General features: G+C 38.4%; 2 pseudogenes; both read right to left on the minus strand.

The window, feature by feature from the left end:
* Positions 1–3679: 3679 nt before the first annotated feature.
* On the minus strand, positions 3680–5115 carry LOC104715547 (uncharacterized protein At4g02000 pseudogene; annotated as a pseudogene).
* LOC147938921 (uncharacterized) lies at positions 5104–13308 on the minus strand (annotated as a pseudogene).
* Positions 13309–13707: the final 399 nt, after the last annotated feature.

A 13707-nucleotide genomic window follows, 5' to 3' on the forward strand; every position in this document is an offset into this window, starting at 1 on the left:
ATCCAAGGCTTAAACACAAATACTACGTTATATATATAGGAAAATGGTATGGGAAAAAGTTAGATATCTGTTTGAAAATTTTCATTTATTGTTAAGATATTTTTTGCCAAAAATATTGCATAAATTTCCTAATTGTTTGTTGATGGTTTCCACAAATTTTGCCATCATATATTTATCCATATTTTTTTTTTAATATTTGTTACATGACTAAAAGAATATCTTTAATTTATAAGTATAAAAACAAATCTTATTAAAATTTTCAGGATATCTATCAATTGTTTTTTATTAAACATAATATTTTAAAATTAGAATTTACACAAGGATCTTGTAGATCCATTATTTACCTAAACATTAATATATATATAGATATATATATATATATATATATATTTTGACAACCATTAAAATATTACTTTTTGTAATACTTTTATATTAATCAACTTGAAATCAATATTGAAGAGTATATTCCTTTTAAAGATATTTCATTAGTTATTTTCTTTTTTATAATTATTCTTTTATTTCCATAAAATATATTACATTTTAGAACAAATTTGAAAATCTAACATTATCTATTTCCATTTTTAATAAACCAATATTTGTTTCCTTAAATTAATCACGTAATTTATGATAACAAATTAGATTTGACCAATTCTTTACCCAATCAAATAGTTATCATTATATTAAAATAAAATTTTGTTTCCAAAAGTATCTCAAAATATATTACGAAATTAAATATGTTTACATGTATATATATTTTCGAATTGAAGAGTCCGATTCTTATGGTAATAAATTTAAATGATTGTATATGTTTGGATACAAATTTAGAAGTTAGAACCCATCCTCTTAGTCACATTAATCACGATCCGAATATGAATATACCGGGTCAACCCGAGATTCAATGGCATTTCATGTAATAATCTCTTAATCTATGTGTACTTATTAAAAATGATTCTCTTTTAATAGTATAGATGCTTCCTTTTAATAGTATAGATAAAGTCATTAAAAGTTTTATGTTATTCTTTTTTTTTTTTTTTTTGTCAAACAAGTTTCATTAAAAACTTAGGTCCTCAAAGAGGATAGTTCATACAAGGAGAGAAATAAAAAGTTACAAAGCTTAACAGGGTTACAAAACAAAGATAGATAATGGCTCCATGAGTTTTCCAAGGGAATGCAAGGCTTTGAGAGGCTAGCAGGACTTGAAAGATCTATTGGGACCAAGGTGGAAGTGCCTTTGAAGACATGCTCCGCAGCTTCCTGGATCAGCAAGTGATCAACGATGGCTCTTGCAAAATATGCAGCGGAGCTTTTAAAAAGGTTATTCCACAGGGAACTGGGGGATAAAGTTCTCGCCAACAGGAGATAATTCGAGACCAATTGGTCAAGGATTGCTACAGAATCTAGCACAGATCTCCTAATCAGTGGTGAAGACACTAATGGCGGTTGTAAAGGATTGGCGGATAAGATTGTTGTAGAGCTCAGATTGTTCGCAGTTTGATTGATGATCGCGGTTTCAAAGCTTGCTGGGATTTGCTTGAAAGGGTTGAGGTAACCACTACTCCTTGGAGTTGGGGTCATAATGCCACAATTCCTCAAGCGATGATGAAGGAACTTCAAGAAGTTGATATGATGCAGTTTAGATGGTTCAGTAAACAGGAGAGTTGGAGAGAGGAGGCTGATGGAGCACCGGTAATCACCGTTTCTTAGAAACGGGATCATAATGCCGGGTTCCTTCAAGCTATCTCCTTCAAAGGAATCTTCCTTAGATGACCCTAGTAACAGGCTTTTCCATAGACTCTTGTACCAAACTAGCAACAGTGGTGGCTTAATATTCAAGTGTAGTCTTCGAACACATGAAATCATTAAGCTATACAGCGGTTGACTAGGATGGAAGGGAGGAGAGTTCTGACCAGACCTGGGTAGAAACTGAGGTTAAGGGAGTCGGTTTTATGGTGAAGGATGGCACCTGGGAGGAAAAGATGCAAGCAACACAGTCAAACAGACTGTTGGATCAGAGACATTAGTGGAGCTAAGTCTTGCAAACCTCCAGACATCATTAGCTAACTGGCATCGACTCAAGGAATCATCAAACAAATCAGAGGGAACCGTTGTTCTGCTATCAAGGACAACTCGACTTGACCAAGCAGAAATAATCAGTACCAACGAGATTGGACTTGACAGAACACAACTGTAAGCAAAGCTGAATAGACACACTCTACTACCAGCTTTAGTCTGTCGAAAAGGAGCCAGCAAAACTGGACATTCGTAGTCCGACATACTAATGCAGTGCAGCCAAACAATCATCCAAAAAAAAACCGCCGACTGGTCTTGACACAAGGAGTTTTCAAGACAGATAGGTGCATCAATGATTCTGCTTTCGAGTAAAACTCGACTTGACCAAGCAGGGTAAACTGATACTATCCAACTTGAACTTAGTATGGAGCTATAAGCGGGTCTAAGGGACTTCCAGATCGGATGTAAGTCATAATTAAACCAAAGGGAAACTTCTCGGGTTCCAAGGTAAGAACAGGGATTAAACCTGGGCCAAAGGGATGACAAGAGAGCAAGAGAGGATGCCGAGGGTGTAGGTAGCTTTGTCAGAATCTTCATCATCTCCGGCGTCAAAACAGAGCTCCCGTCCATCTGCAGCCAAGTAAGAACCTTGGTGAGGGGATCGAAAATCCAAGGAGCGGTAAGGTGTTGCAGTTGACTGCAAAAAGAGACGGTAAGATAGACAGAGACCAGGGCTAGTGGGGCAATCAAGGCTCTCAGGGACAGTAGCAGGTGGCTGGGATCTCGATGGAGCAAGCTCACCGAGGAGGGACACCGGATGCGGAGGAGAGGGAGGGGGTTGAAGCTGGAGCATGGTCGGAGGAGAGATTTGAAATCTCGAGAGGTCTCTGATGAAACTGAAATAAGAACCAAACATACTAGAAAGAACAGAGGAGCAACGGAGATGAAGAAACAGAGGCCCAGCGACGCCGATCGGACTCGACGCCGCCGGGAGAGGATGTCTCGGTGACTGTGCCCGAGAGAGGGTGGCTAGGGCGAACTCGCTTAAAGTGTTTTTATTGTTAATGAATCTTGGATTGTTAATGAATTCAAATATTATGTTAATGAATCTTGGATTGTTAATGAATTCAAACCTTGCGAAAACAAAAGAATCTTGGATTGTTAATGAATTCAAATATTATGTTATTAGTTTAGGATTTTATATCATTTTCTTCATAACAAAAGTCATGAAAACACTTTCATCAAATAGAGAGATTGTGAATCAGAATTCATGACTTTTTTTTTTTTTTTTGTTGAAAATGAAAGTGGGTCTTCTGGGCATCGGAGAGGAGTTTGGGAGGGGAAGAAGAACACCCACCGCCATTGGTAAATCCATCACTCCCTCTTTCTCTATTGCCCACACAAAAACTATGCTTTGCATGACGTATACTTGCATGCTAAGACACTTGATGTAATGAGCCGTCTCCCCATCAGTTTTAACGTCTCCATATCTCCACCACCCGGCACGACTGTTCTCAGCCTATCCGTTGAAGATGGCATCAAACAGGTTTTTTTTTTTTTTCTCAAGTCTGATTTTATATATTGTATTATAAGAAGCCAATATTACAACTGTGGAAACTTCCACACTTCACCTATTACAAAAGATGGATTATCACAAGAAGAAAGATAATCCCATTTTAACTTGAACTAAAAGTGGCTAAAACTTCTTTCATCTAAGATTAAGTTTAGATCAGTAAACTCAACACCTGATCTAGCCAAAAAGATGAACACAGATCAGAACAAACTGATTTGCAACCTTTTCTTCATCTTCCATCTGCATTGTAGACAAGCAGGATCCAAAAAATGCTAACCATACTTGAAAAGTAAACAAACTTCTTACTAATCCTGCTTAAGAAACTGCAGGCTCGCCAAAAAGTGATTGACATATCTTGTAGAGTGAAATTATATTTTCTTTGGAGGTAGCTGAAATCCCCCATCTTCATAAACTTGAACCTTTTGTTTTAGCTTTCTTTTTCCATCTTTAACTATTTCAGATCTTGGATGCTTGGATGACTCTCCAATTTCATACTTTGATGATTCACCAAATCCAGAATTCTTTAAAGCTTTGGAAGTGTTTTCTTGATCATCAGATGGAGTTGCATTAGAACCATATGAGGATTGCATTCTCAGCCTTGATGCATGTTGTGGAATTGGAACTGCAAAGTGTTGAACATTTTCAGCTTTGAAATCTTGAAAGTAAGGACTAACAGCAGCTAATTCTTCTGGGTTAGGAGGAGGAGAATCCACTCTTGGAGGTTGAGAGATTGGTGCTGGAAATGATCTATCTGATATATGAGACTGAGAATTGATACTATCTCTGTTTAACTCATCATTCTCAACAACTCTATTCTGAACAATTTCTTCTGCAATCGCAGGATTCATTCTATTACTCGGAGGCTGCTGAAGAAACAGACATTGATTCCTGTGATGAGTCATTCTATAACAGTTGCTACAGATTCTCCTAAGCCGCTCATACTGAAATCTTATCATTGCTGTTTCTCCAGATCTAAACCTGATTCTACGAAAGAACATAAGACAATCAGTAATTCCAAACCTTATTCTTACTCTGATACAAGTGATTTGAGTAGCTGTTTCTTCATGGAAATCGATAGTCACTACTTCTCCAAGTCTTTCAGCTATAAGTGCCACTGTCTCATCAGTAACATATGGCAAAGGGATACCCCGAATTTGAACCCATAGCTCAATAGTAGATAGAAAGTCTAAGCCTGGAAAGTCCTCCCATCTTTGGAAAGCAACAAACCAATTATTGAAAATCCATGGTTCCCTTCTTTGCACTGAGATAAGGTCTACTTCTGATTGAAAAAGAAACTGAATAAAAGTACCATCCAGAACTCTTCCATGAATCCTTGAAGCTAGACCCCATGATCTTGGTAAGGAAGATACCACAGTCTGGAGATTCTGCACTCTTGGATTTAAAGGTCTTGCAATCAAACTTAATCTATTTCAATCAACTGCTGTTGCATAAGCATAGGGAGGAATGAAAATTTCTGGATCATCCCTTCCCAAGACCAAATTCTGAATATCATTCCACATCTCGTCAGCCATGAAGAGGTAAGTTAGAAAGAAAAAAGAAATTTAAGGTAAAGACAGAAAGAAGAGAAGGATAAGGTAGAAAAGTTTACTAAGGAATATTTATAAGGGAGAGATATAAAGAAAATGAATAAAGAGGATGCTTAAGAAGAAGGTTTCAGAATATTGAAAAGAGGTAAAAAGAAAGTAATAAATAAAGATTAAGAGGTTAAAAGAAGAAAAAGTTAAAACCAAAACTAGTTCTCAAGTCAAGGAGAAAGAAAAGGATAATATAAAAAAACTTCCCTCTTCATGAAATCAGCGAAACAAGAAGACAAAAAGAACCAAACCTTTCACCATAGGTAACATTATTAAGTCTAGATACCAAACCTCGATCTGAAGTTACTTTTTGTCTCAACCGACTTCTTCAAAGTCTTAGAAAGTCAAAGAAGACAAGACTTTCAACCTTCTATTTCATCTAGCAGTCATCCTTCAGTTGAGCAACATTTGTATCCAAGATACAATCTTGACAAAAAACTTTTACACTCTTCACGTAATTAGCCACCCAGGAGGACAAAAAAAGTAAACCTTTCACCTTAGGCAAAAACTTTTAGTCTAGATATCAATACCTTTCCTGAAGTTACCTTCCTTAGCAAAAAAAGTTGAAAGCCAATTAGGATGATTGCTAGCTACATACGACTGCAGTCTTGACCCTGTTAAAACACTATTGGCAATTTCAAAAGCTCCTCTATTGCAGCTTGGAGGTTCCATTAGAACAAACCAGTTAGGTTTTTCTTTTGTAAAACTTAAAAGTTCAGCTATGTGACCTACAATAGCTGGCCATTCTTTTGGTTTATTAAGAGCTTGAATAATGTCTAGAGAAGAAGCACCAAAAGTAACCTTCTGAAAATGATGCTTATTCATGCTGTCTAAGGCCCATTCCCAACTTTTTATTTTAGCATCAAAGAAGGAATAAACCTGAGAATAAGATCTGCGACTATGAAGTAAGACTTTACCAAAGGAGTCTCCATGAGGCTCCAGATAAGGCTTTCTTTTTTGACCAAGCACAGCCAATATTGCATTTAAGCTCTCCAACCTGAGGAGGAGTCCATCTATGCTGCTGAGAATTCTTTTGCTCAATTACTTGTAAAGCTTTTCTATTCGCCAACTGAAACAACCCGACCTTTTTTTTTTTTTAACAATTAAATACAATGTAAACAATTATGCAGCCTATACTACTAAATTAAACAACCCCAAACCACAACTCCTTATTAAACCAATAACAACCAGTACACACAGCGAAAACATACCAACCATACAAAACCAATACAACATCAATACAATAACAATCCTAAGCATTCTATCCATCAACCTAGCATATCTCTATCCAAGGTTCCAACAACATATCCAACAATCCAATAACACACAAACGAGACCCTAGATCATCCTCCTCCCATCTACTGGGCTATACACACAAGCAACTGAGAAACCAATGCTTAACAAATGACAACCAAACACAAACAAACCAGGAAAAATCACGAAACAAGCAACTTGGTGTCGACCGACACCAGAGAGGTGTTGATCGACACTGGCCAAACATGGTGTCGACCGACACCTAACTGGTGTCGATCGACACTCCCTTCGCAGACGCGAACTGCACAAATCCGAACGACGAACCTCCATTTCAATCCGCCTACAATCTGTCCCAAACTCTCCCAAAAGACTCAGGAACCTATAATAACCATAACACCACCACCACAAGCAAGAACAACACCACAAAACACAACTAATCAAGCAAACAAAGGATTCTCAGACTTAGATAAGCCATGGTCATGCACTCACCTTATCAACTGATTATAACAACCAATACAACCAGTTGAGACCCTCCTAACGTCTGAAACAGCCCAGAAACGCCCTACAACAAGCCACACAACAAAAAACGACTTATAGCAAAACTGGACAGAAACATCAGAAAAGAACAGTCTCAAAAACGAAACCCTAAAATGAAAACCAACCGTTAACTACCAAATCGCTCCGGTGAAAAGCTATCCCCAGACGTCACGAAGCTTCCCAAAAAAATTTCAGCACGATCAGGAACCAGACGAGACCACGATCTCAATTACAATCCCCGATGGTTCCAACTCGCGTCAGAGAAAACGTGACTCACGAAACTGCCAATAACTCCTCGAGTTTAAATCCAAAACTACTTCTGTAAAAAGGAGAATGACGATGAAAGACTTGGGAATAAACCTACCAAATTTCATTACCTTTGAGAACGATTTGATATGCCGAAACTGTTTCCTCCCAAACCCTAACGATTCTGCTCTTTCTCCTTTAATCTCCTTCACACCACAATAGGCTCTCTCCTCTCTCTTTATCTCTGCAAACGGCGACCAGACACCCTAAAACCCTTAATTTGTCGCTTTTCCACTTATATACTTAGTTTAGATAACTAAACCAAACCAACCAAACTAAAATCGCGAATTAAAACAAACCCGACGAACCCAGAAATAGTGGTGTCGATCGATGCCACAAGGGTGTCGATCGACACTCCTACCAAAACCGCATAATCCAGTTCGCGGATGTTACAATTCTCCCCCACCAATAAGGATTCGTCCTCGAATCCCGCAACACCGTCCATCCGTCAAGGACCTCCGTGCCACCGTCAACACGGCCCGCACGTCCTCCGACCGGACTAAATACCGTCAGCCAAGGTTTCCCGTGCACTGTCGCAACAGTCCGCACACCTCCGACTGAACCATGAGGTCTCCCTCTAGTCAATATACTCACATCCTAGACATTATTTGCTCACAACTCAGTGCTTCCCCCGTCCGTGGTCGCAACCAACAAATCATGCCGGCTCGCTATCAGGCTAACCACCTTAAGCTACGGCATCCAGGAAGTCACTCACACTCCCCCCGCTCTCAGGTCGCAACCTTTGACTCATACCGGCTCACTGCCAGGCCATAGCCTACAGCTACGGTATCCAGGGAGTCTCACACGCCCACTCCCCCCGCTCTCGGGTCGCAACCCTCGAGACATACCGGCTCACTGCCAAGCCGCGGCTCACAGCTACGGTATCCAGGGAGTCTCAAAATCCCGCTCTTGGGTCGTCACCCTAAAGCGCGCTCTCGGATCGTCATCCGAAGCAAACATACCACTCCCACTCTCTGGCCACAAGGTCCATCGAGCTATCGGTATCACATGAGTTGGGCCCACACAATCCTGAGCAAACAAGTCTGATGTCATCGAGTATCTCCCGACTAGATCTACCTCAACTCTTTCCATTTCTGGAAACTTCTATTTTTAGAAACTTTCCTCTTTTAGCAGTGCGCCTTCACGAAAACTCATATCCCGAACACCACCATGACCACCACCCGGTCACCCTGGAACACCCTACCCTCAAGGTATTTTCCATACACTTTCCAAAAATAACAAAGCTCTAACTCCTATAAAACTTTCCATTTATAGCAACCTTCTATTTATGGAAACTTTCTATTTATAGAACTCCCGAGCTATTTCCTTTCCACATGACACACGAGTACTCCATTTGCAATACATCCACTTACACAAGTTACCGCCAACGGTATTTCCTGATACCGGCGTGATCCACCACTTTCAAACAACTTTTCAATAGCCAATTGCACCTCCCGCACCGAAGCTCAAAACACTACACAACTAACAACACAAAATCACTTACCGTGGAATCTCATTGAAGGCTCGAAGAGGATGATACTAGGACTCCATACCACAAACAAATTGACTAACTATGCATAATCAATTTCTTCACACAACATCATGCATCAATCAACAGGAAAATAATTTCACCAATTAAATTCTTAAACCGCTCTAACTCATTCACTTAACCATCCTAGAACCGTAAGGGCTCTGATACCAAAATGAAACAACCCGACCCTTTTTTTTTTTTAACAATTAAATACAATGTAAACAATTATGCAGCCTATACTACTAATTAAACCAACCCAAACCACAACTCCTCATTAAACCAATAACAACCAGTACACACAGCGGAAACATACCAACCATACAAAACCAATACAACATCAATACAATAACAATCCTAAGCATTCTATCCATCAACCTAGCATATCTCTATCCAAAGTTCCAACAACATATCCAACAATCCAATAACACACAAACGAGACCCTAGATCATCCTCCTCCCATCTACTGGGCTATACACACAAGCAACTGAGAAACCAATGCTTAACAAATGACAACCAAACACAAACAAACCAGGAAAAATCACGAAACAAGCAACTTGGTGTCGACCGACACCAGAGAGGTGTTGATCGACACTGGCCAAACATGTTGTCGACCGACACCTAACTGGTGTCGATCGACACTCCCTTCGCAGACGCGCACTGCACAAATCCGAACGACGAACCTCCATTTCAATCCGCCTACAATCTGTCCCAAACTCTCCCAAAAGACTCAGGAACCTATAATAACCATAACACCACCACCACAAGCAAGAACAACACCACAAAACACAACTAATCAAGCAAACAAAGGATTCTCAGACTTAGATAAGCCATGGTCATGCACTCACCTTATCAACTGATTATAACAACCAATACAACCAGTTGAGACCCTCCTAACGTCTGAAACAGCCCAGAAACGCCCTACAACAAGCCACACAACCAAAAACGACTTATAGCAAAACTGGACAGAAACATCAGAAAAGAACAGTCTCAAAAACGAAACCCTAAAATGAAAACCAACCGTTAACTACCAAATCGCTCCGGTGAAAAGCTATCCCTAGACGTCACGAAGCTTCCCAAAAAAATTTCAGCACGATCAGGAACCAGACGAGACCACGATATCAATTACAATCCCCGATGGTTCCAACTCGCGTTAGAGAAAACGTGACTCACGAAACTGCCAATAACTTATCGAGTTTAAATCCAAAACTACTTCTGTGAAAAGGGGAATGACGATGAAAGACTTGGGAATAAACCTACCAAATTTCATTACCTTTGAGAACGATTTGATATTCCGAAACTGTTTCCTCCCAAACCCTAACGATTCTGCTCTTTCTCCTTTAATCTCCTTCACACCACAATAGGTTCTCTCCTCTCTCTTTATCTCTGCAAACGGCGACCAGACACCCTAAAACCCTTAATTTTTCGCTTTTCCACTTATATACTCGGTTTAGATAACTAAACCAAACCAACCAAACTAAAATCGCGAATTAAAACAAACCCGACGAACCCAGAAATAGTGGTGTCGATCGATGCCACAAGGGTGTCGATCGACACTCCTACCAAAACCGCATAATCCAGTTCGCGGATGTTACACCAACAACCACTGATTCCCGTCTTCAAAAGATTTATCAACAATTTTATTCACCAAAGCACCTTCTCCTTCAAATAGAATTTTGTTTCTATTTTTCCACAAGATCCACAGAATCCACGAATTGACAAATCTTAAATCTTGAGGAATATCTTTAACCTAAGAAATATGCATTAAGTGACTCATATTTGCAAAGATTGAATTCCCAAAACCTGTTTCTGGAGATGGTACATTAGATACAGCCCACACTTGTCGAGCTAAAGGACATTGAAACAGTATGTGGTTAACTGTTTCAATCTCTTCTCCACACATTAAACATCCATCTCTTGCATTAATGCCTCTTGTTCTCAGTCTATCTTCAACAGCTATAGCTCCTTTTAAAGCTTTCCACATAAACACTTTGATTTTTGGTACCGTTTGCATTTTCCAAATTGTATAAAACAGAGGACTTAGTGAAGGACATGTCTCAGCTTCCTTGAACAGATGATGATGAGTCTTTCTACTACTTAGATCATACCCAGACTTAACAGAATATACACCATTATTTGTTCTTGACCAACAAAAAGAATCTTCATTCTCAAGTAGAGGTCTTTGTCTTGAAATGATTCGAATCTCCTCCTGTGGAAACAATTCCTTCAATCTGTTCCACTTCCAATTCGTTGTGTGAGGATCTATAAGATACTTCACTTTCAGCTTAATATCCATCAACGAATGAAGACTTAAAGCTCTTCTGGGTTTTTCATCAAAAACCCACTTATCTATCCAAACACTAGTGTTCCTGCCATTACCAATAACTCTTTTCAAGCCTTGATTCAATAAGTCACGGCCATAAAGAATGCTTCTCCAGGCATACGAAGGGCGAGTTCCAAAGGTAGCATTCAGAAAGTCTGTATTCAAAAAGTATCTGCTCTTGAAGATTTGAGAAAAGAGACTGTCTTTATCATTGAGTAATCGCCAAGCTTGCTTTGCTAACAGAGCTTGATTAAAACACTGAAGATCTTTAAAACCAATACCACCAAGCACTTTAGGCATTGAAAGCTTTTGCCAACTTACCCAATGAATCTTTTTAGTATTCTGCAAATTATTCCACCAAAAATCCATCATAATGCTTGTCAAGCTTTTGCAGAGACTAATAGGCAACTTAAAACAAGTCATTGCATAAACTGGTAATGCCATTGCAATAGATTTTAACAATATCTCTTTGCCACCTTGAGATAATGTTTTTGCATACCATCCAGACATCCTATCTTGTAACTTGTCTTTAATAAAACCCAGTAATTGTTGTTTAGATCCACTGAGACATTCTGGCAAACCCAAATAACTTCCTGTGCCACCTTCTAACTGAATCCCTGATCTGATCTTGACAAAATCCTTGATGTCATCTGCCACATTTACTCCAAAAGTAATTGCCGATTTATCTAAATTGATCATCTGACCTGATAATCTTTCATACTTAGATAAGCAAAGCATAATTTCATCACATTCCTCTTTATTAGCTTTACAAATTAAAAGTGTATCATCAGCAAAGAGGAGATGATTGACTGATGGACCAGCATTGTTAAATCTAATCCCTGCAACTCTACCATTTCTGTTAGCTTGATTTAGCAAGTGGATCAAAGCCTCCGTACATAGATCAAATAGAAAGGGAGAAAGAGGGTCTCCTTGCCTAATGCCTCTTTCCGGCTTAATGTAACCAAAAGGTTGACCATTGATTAGAACTGAGTAAGTGACTGAAGTTACACAGCCCATTATCCAAGAAATTCACTTCTTATCAAATCCTAAAGCTAAGAGAATTCCTTCCAAGAAAAACCATTCCACTCTATCATAAGCTTTAGACATGTCCGTTTTAAATGCCATAAACTCACTAGAGATCTGAGGATTAGTTTGCAAACTATGCATGATTTCATGGGCAATCAGAATATTATCAGAGATTGACCTGTCAGCCACATATGCAGATTGAGTTGAAGAGACAATGTCTGGAAGATACCTTTTCAATCTACTTGAGATGATTTTAGAGATAACCTTATATAACACCGAGCATAAACTTATGGGTCTCAAATCTGTCATTTTCTGAGGATTAAGAACCTTTGGAATAAGACAAAGATGAGTATGGTTCCACCCTTCAGGAAGCACACCTGATTTAAAGAAACCTAGCACCTCTTCAATAACCCGATATTTTACTACAGACCAGTATTTCTGAAAGAAGAGAGCAGTGAATCCATCAGGACCCGGAGTCTTCTCTTTATCAATTGAAAATACTGCTTTGTAAATCTCATCTTCTGTAACTTCCTTAAGTAGCTCTTGATTCATTGATGCTGTAACTTTAGCTTGAAACCCTTCTAGAAATGGTGACAGGTTGATAGGAGAAGATGATTTAAACAACTTATTGAAGTATAAGGAGGCAATCTGACCTTTTTCTTTATTTAAAGTTTTCTGGATGCCATTCTCATCAACCAAAAAGTTCAAGGAATTCCTCGCCCTATTAGATTGAACAGCCGCTTGAAAGAAATGAGTATTTTTGTCTTCTTCCAACAACCACTTCTCTCTACTCTTTTGTCTCCAAAAGATTTCCTCTTCATTAAAAGCAATGCTCAAATTCTCCTTAATCGCTGCAATTCTCTTCCAACAAGGAAATCTAAAACTAAGCTGATCATCCAATTCCTTTCTTAGTCTCTGAATTCTATTTTTGGCATTGAAATCAGCAGACCTCTTCCAAATGCTTATACATCTTCTACACTCGGTAATGCTAAAAACAGAAGAGTGGGTACCTCTTGATATATCACTGTTCCAGGATCTTTGAATCACAGCTGCAAGAGAAGGATTATCTACCAGTATTAGTTAAATTTATTGATGATCAAGAACTGTTCCGTGGTCAGTTTAGATTCGATAAAAGAATGGCATCAAACAGGTTCATTTTATATATTGTGAGGTATTGTTCGAGGTTAGTCTCTCTCTTTCTTTTTATATATTTTTTTTTTCTTTTTTGACAAAAGCCTTGAATAAACAAGAGAATATTGTGCAATATTTTTTTGAGAAAGTTTGAAAGATTTTATGAAAGATTTTACAAGATCAGGAAAAACAAATCAGCAAGATTTTAAAAAACTTTCTAAACAATCTTTTAGAATCCTTCATTTTATACTTTCTAATTATCAATGATTTTAAAAATCAGCAAGATTTTAAAAAACATAAAGTCATTAAAATTCTCTTTAAATTCTCTTTAAATCCTAAATCCTTAGTTGCTTTTAAAATATATATATACTAGATTTTAACCCGCGGTACACCGCGTCTATATAATTTTTGTTACTATTTATAT

The sequence above is a fragment of the Camelina sativa genome, chromosome 9, assembly GCF_030686135.1.
Source record: "Camelina sativa cultivar CO46 ecotype springtype chromosome 9, ASM3068613v1".
Classification (NCBI taxonomy): Eukaryota; Viridiplantae; Streptophyta; class Magnoliopsida; order Brassicales; family Brassicaceae; genus Camelina; species Camelina sativa.